Source organism: Heterocephalus glaber, unplaced genomic scaffold, assembly GCF_053883595.1.
Source record: "Heterocephalus glaber isolate CG9 unplaced genomic scaffold, H.glaber_assembly_v1.0 deba00000896, whole genome shotgun sequence".
NCBI classification, from domain to species: domain Eukaryota; kingdom Metazoa; phylum Chordata; class Mammalia; order Rodentia; family Bathyergidae; genus Heterocephalus; species Heterocephalus glaber.
The window spans coordinates 7,168,198-7,174,382 of NW_028258170.1; the positions used below are offsets into that span (position 1 = coordinate 7,168,198).

At 43.2% G+C, this 6,185-nt stretch overlaps 1 pseudogene; it reads left to right on the forward strand.

Annotated features, from left to right (window-relative positions):
- The first annotated feature begins 3,096 nt into the window (after positions 1-3,096).
- LOC101712370 (protein Jade-3 pseudogene) lies at positions 3,097-5,675 on the forward strand (annotated as a pseudogene).
- The last annotated feature ends 510 nt before the right edge of the window (positions 5,676-6,185 follow it).

A 6,185-nucleotide genomic window follows, 5' to 3' on the forward strand; every position in this document is an offset into this window, starting at 1 on the left:
GTAATTACCTGTATAAAGCCAGCTTCTTACAATGCGATATTTGGCACACACCAAGGAATTGAGTGGATGAGTAAATAGTTTAAACTAAATACTGTTTTGAGTAGTCAGTTTTGATTGCTGAAGGATCTACAGTGGACCCTCAAGTTTCGAGCAGCCTGACATACGAACAACTTGGGTTAATTAGGTTAATGGAAGATTCATCTGCCTCTTATCTATAACGTGTACCCAAGTAAACATCCAGATCTCAGTTGTATTGACTTACGACCAAGCTGAGTTACAACCAGCCCTCGTAAACCAATTGAGTTCATAAGTCAAGGGTCCACCATATCTAGGAGGTCTCCCAGACAATCTAGCTCTCTCTCTTTGGGTCTTGCTTGGTATTTTTTCCTTTTCTTTTTTTCTTTCATTTCATAAATTAGTCCATTAATAACTATAGGGCACCTATCATTTACTCAACAGAACAAACATATCAAGTTATCCCAGAAGCACTTGATTTGTTTTTATGCTAAGCCACTTTTAAAGATGCTAATAAACTTTAGTTTCTTAAAAATAAAATACATGTTTTATACGAAGAAATGAGATAATTGTCTACAGGGTCGTAAATTATTGAGATAACTTTATAAATCTGAAATCTGTATAATACATTTATTCTAGAGGTCAGATTTGGTATCTACGTCCCTACTTGTAGTTGGAAAGGTAGCTTTTGACGGTCTTTTGAAACTATTTTGATATTGAGTGAAAGGAGAAGGAAATTTCAAACTAAAATCTTCATGGCTAGGAATATACTCTACTTGAGGCTTTAGGCCATGCTAAAAAGAAAACAGATATTTTATGTTACTCGAATTTGGATCTTTTTTATTGTTTGAAGAATAATTTTACATTTGTATTTAAGGGGATTTTTGCCATTTAAAAATTCAACCTAACTTTACGTATTGCCTCTTATTTTGAATTACTACATGTATAGTAAAAATTACAGAAGTTAGTTCCTAATCATGTATTATATTTCATGAATTTTATTCTAATTTTTAAACTACATCTTAAACTGTTTGAAGAAATGAATAAAACTGTACCTCTTTGGAATTCTATATGTACTCGGCTGAGGACTTTAAAAAAGTGTTGATAATAAATGGCTTCATTTATAAGTCCAATGCTACACTATGTGTGCTTCATGTATAATGAATGTATTGTACATTTGATATCCTATGTAATCATATCTTTATAACTATGTGTGCATGTATGTGTATTGGATATATAAATATTCTCATTCAATCCTTCCACTGACCAATGGGGAAAGCATATTCCTCCAGTTTTACAGAAGAAAACCAAGCTTGTAGAGTAAATGTATCTGAGAGGATGTTGCAGAAGCAGAATTTTAACATTTGTATTTTGGGGTTGAAGCATTAATTTCTCAGTGTGGAATCTCATTCTAATCCTAGCTTTCTTTCTAAGAATTAGTTGTTGACCCTTTAGGGAAGGTGTGAAATGTTTTGGACTGAGGTGTGCCTCTTAGAAAACCCACTCAGCACTGACATGGAATTCATGGTTCGGGGAGTAGCAGAGCTGTGGCCTCCGGACTCCCAAGCTAACTAAGTCTCTATTCCTTATAAATTGCTTGGCCTCAGATACACAGTTGCAGCCTCAGAGAATGAACAAAGGCAGCTCCTCCTCAGCCTCTGGCTGCCTTTGCCCTCAGCATATCCAGGCTTGGCGGAATCTCCTCTGCTCCCAGCTGGCCCATCCCAGTTCTCCCTCCCCATAGCCATTGGCCTTCAGGTATCTTTGCTCCTGTTTTTCTTTCTTCTGATCAAGTAGTCTTTGTGTATCAATCTTTGTTTCCAAGCATTTCTCATTTAGTGTTCTTATGATTTGTGGAAAATATAGTCATATCTCCCAAACTGTTAACTTGATTTGATTCTCCCCAATTTTGTGAAGACTCATTTTGTTCCAGTGTCCCCTGTCCCTTTGGTGTGATTCATCAATGGAATGCCCCTGTTTTTCCTTGCTCGAGTATGAGAGTCTAGTGTAAGCCCATTGGGAATTTTCATAACTTCTTGTCAACTCCAAGGTTACAAAAGTTCTGGGCTCACTTCCTCATTTCAGTAATTGTGGAACTAACCCAGAAAGAACCAAATTTAGGGTGGCTGTCAGAATGATTTCTAATCAATACTATGAATGGTGTGTTTGGCCTTCAGGGAGACTATTCATTACGGGGCCACCAGCACCCCTTCCTTCCAATCCACAGGGCTTCCAGCAGGCTTTCCCCTTTCATCCTTCCTTCTCCTCCGCAGACATGGCACCAGCGTTTTAGATCCTCTTAGCACTGTTATGAGTCCACGAGGCCTTTTTCTGAAGGTCACACTAACATGGTAATAGTGGTTCAGTGGTCTCCCTGCCAAGGAGTCTAAAAAAGCACACACTTTCCAGTGGGGAATGGGAGGAGACATCTTTCAAGTCTAGGATTCTGCGCCTTGGAGGAGAACAGGTGGAGACTGCGAGTGGGGTTCAGTGCCTTCCAAGCCACGGCACCTTGGCCTTGGCCGGTGGTCCCTTTCTGGAATTCACACAGTGCTGTGGTTCAGGGGAAAGTTCTCCTTGGCCCTGCCCTGCAGGGAGGTGTGTCCTCTCCCCTTTGCATAACCCTGATCTCTGCCAAACAAGCCGTGCTTGTGCGCATAAATACATCTGGGGGAGAATGGCACTCTGGAGCAGATGATCCTTAATTTCTACCAAACCCAGCGGGCACTGACCCAGAAACGCATGCATGGTGCCCCGCAGCCAGAGGGCAGGCTCAGCTCCTGCACCTCCTGAGTGCTCATGGGCTTGGTTCTGGCTCAGGGTCAGCCTAGAACTTCGCATGCTATTTGGGACTTTTAATAGGATCATGTGGAGACACACGACTTTTTTTGAGCTTATTAGATACATGAAGTCTATCATGACAGACAAAATTAACAGGCCACTTGGGATTTTAACAAAATTATGTAAAGACACAAACACTTTTTGAGCTCATTTGATACATGAGTTCTACCATGAAAGCCAAACTGTAAGGTCGGTGGCCCCAGAGGGAGGCCTGCTGAAGTAAGAGGAGAGGGTAACAGAAACAAGTACAGCATTGAATGCAAGCTGTTTAAAAAATGTTTTTGTGAATACTTTATATTGTCCATAATATATTTGTCAGAAGAGCGTGCGGTGGGCAGACGGCGGGCAGCCAGTCGGGATGCTTCAGGATGAAACGTCATGGGCCTCTCAGCAGCACTGACAGTTCAAACGAGTGTCTTTCCACTTCCTTTACTTCTGGCCCAATGTATAGGAGCAAGTCAAAAATTCCAAAAGGACACAAGAAACCTGATGAGGTATTCCAGAAGGACCTCATCAGTGCCATGAAAATTCCAGATTCTCACCACATTAATCCTGATATCTATTACCTCTTTTCTGACACCTGGAAAGAAGAATGGGAAAAGGGAGTCCAAGTACCAGCCAATCTAGACAATGTTCCACAGCCTTCTCTCAGGATTATAGCTGAAAAGGAAAAGGAAATTCTCTTTGTCCGACTCTGGAAATACATCCGTTGCTCCAGCCCAGAGACCACAGAGCCTGGCTACATTAATATCCAGGAACTGGCAGCATCCACATGCCGCTATGACCTAGATGACATGGACATCTTCTGGCTTCAGGAGTTTAATGAAGACCTCACAGAAATGGGTCATGGGCCAGTTGATGAGACCCTTATGGAAAAAACAATAGAAGTCCTGGAACTTCATTGCCATGAAAATATGAACCATACTATTGAGACAGAGGAAGGGCTAGGTATAGAGTATGATGAAGATGTGATCTGTGATGTGTGCCAGTCTCCGGACAGTGAAGAAGGGAAAGATATGGTATTCTGTGATAAGTGTAACATCTGTGTGCATCAGGCCTGCTATGGCATTATAAAGGTCCCAGAAGGCAGCTGGCTATGTTGCTCCTGTGTCCTGGGTATTCATCCACAGTGTCTGTTATGTCCAAAGAAAGGTGGAGCCATGAAGACCAACAGGACAGGGACTAAATGGGCTCACGTCAGCTGTGCACCGTGGATTCCAGAGGTCAGCATCACTTGTCCTGAGAGGATGGAGCCAATCACAACCCTCTCACCCATCCCGCCTAGCTGGTGGGCCTTAGTTTGCAGCCTGTGAAAGTTGAAGACAGGGGCTTGTATTCAGTGCTCCGTGGAAAGCTGCATCACTGCCTTCCATGTCACCCGTGCCTTTGAGCACAGCCTAGAGATGAAGACCATCCTAGATGAGGGGGATGAAGTAAAGTTCAAGTCTTACTGCCTCAAGCATAGCCAAAACAGGCAGAAACCAGGGGAGATTGAGTACCCCCACCACAGAGCTGCCGAGCAGAGCTAGGCCAAAAGTGAGAAAAACAGTCTTCGGGAACAGAAGCTTAGGGAGCTGGGGAGGAGTTCTAGACCTTGGTCCAAGTGGAAGATGTGGCAGCAGAGCTGGGGCAGCCCACACTAGTTGTAGACTTTATGTATAACTACTGGAAACTAAAGCGCGAAAGCAACTTCAACAAGCTATTATTTCCTCCAAAGAAGGATGAAGAAAATGGCCTTGTACAGCCAAAAGAGGAAAATATTCACACTCACATCCAAATGTTTATGCATCTACGGCAGGACTTGGAAAGGGTCCGAAATCTGTGCTACATCATAAGCAGGAGAGAGAAGCTGAAACTATCACACAGCAAAATACAGGAACAGATCTTCAATTTGCAGGTCCAGCTTCTTTAACCAAGAAATTGGTGAAGGACTTCCTTTGACAAATACACTAGAAAACTCATTGTTTTACCCACCACCAAGAATTACCTTAAAGTTAAAAATGCCCAGATCACCCCTGGAAGACTCCAGAAACAGCTCCATAGAAGCTGACCACCAACTCTACTCTCCTGACAGAAGCTCCCCTGGTCCCACTAAAAGAAACATGTAGGTGCCTTCCAAGCCTCTAGAAATGAAAGTGAAATCGCATTCAAGACATCCACTAGAGAGCAAGAGTAACTGTTTGCTGGCCAGTCTTAGTCATTCTCGGAGTGAAGCAAAGGATTCCAGTCCTGCTCGGAGAGTTCCATCTTCGGAGTTCTATCATGGGCATTCACTGGGGAAGCCTCTAGCCCTTCAAGCTGCCCTCCATGGACAGTCTTCCATTGAGAATGGGAAAAATGAGCCTAACCCCAAGTTTGCCAAATCCAATGGCCTAGGCGGTAGCTGGTCTGGGAATGTCACCCAAAAAGAAACCTCAAGTGAGGTGTCCTGTGACCAAGAGTCCATGCTCAGTTCCCACTTGGCCAGTCAGGGTACCTTTAGAAAATCCACCATAGAATACTTTAGCAGGTCCTTTAAAGAGGCCTCTGAGGATCTTCAATGCTGTGTGAAGCCAACTGAGAGTGTGAGCCCTAAAGAACAGTTCTGCGGTAGGCAGCTTTTCAGACGGTCTGCAGGGAAAGCTTCATATCAGGAAAATGATAGATATTGTACAGATTTGGAATTAAGTGATTCAGAAGCGGAAAGTGATGGGAATAAAGAAAAATCCAGGGTAAGAAAAGATAGCTCAGATAGGGAAAATCCTCCCCATGATTCTAGATGGGATTGTCATGGTAAAAGCAAGACACATCCTCTTTCCCATAGTTCAATGCAAAGGTGATTAGAAGCTTCCAAAGACAACCCAACCTTTGCCTTTGCCCATATATTGGGGGAAATCCATAATATATTTGTCAGTAGCATTTACTAATGCATAAATAAAAATAGACCTGTTGAGGTAATGCTGATTTGTAATATTCAGCTGGTAAGAAAGTGAGATGACATAGGGTGAGCACCACCCACATAGTTACCACCTTGGCCTGAATCTCCCTCCCCAACCCGGGCATACGTTGCCCATGGTTCTCACATCCCCCTCTAGCCCCGGGGAATTTTAAATGTCCCCTCTTCTGCATCATCAGAACACTGTAACTTTTGCTTTTGTTTTTGTTTTTTTTGGTACCGCAGATCGAACTTGGGACCTTGCTCTTTCCAGGCTGGCGTTGGAACCACTGAGCTAAATCCCAGGCCCAGAACATTGTAGTTTCATCACATGTAAGACACATATGCTTATACAATCAGAAATCACCAAGTGGCTCGCCGGTCGGGACAAGCCCGGTGGCATCATCTGAGCCTG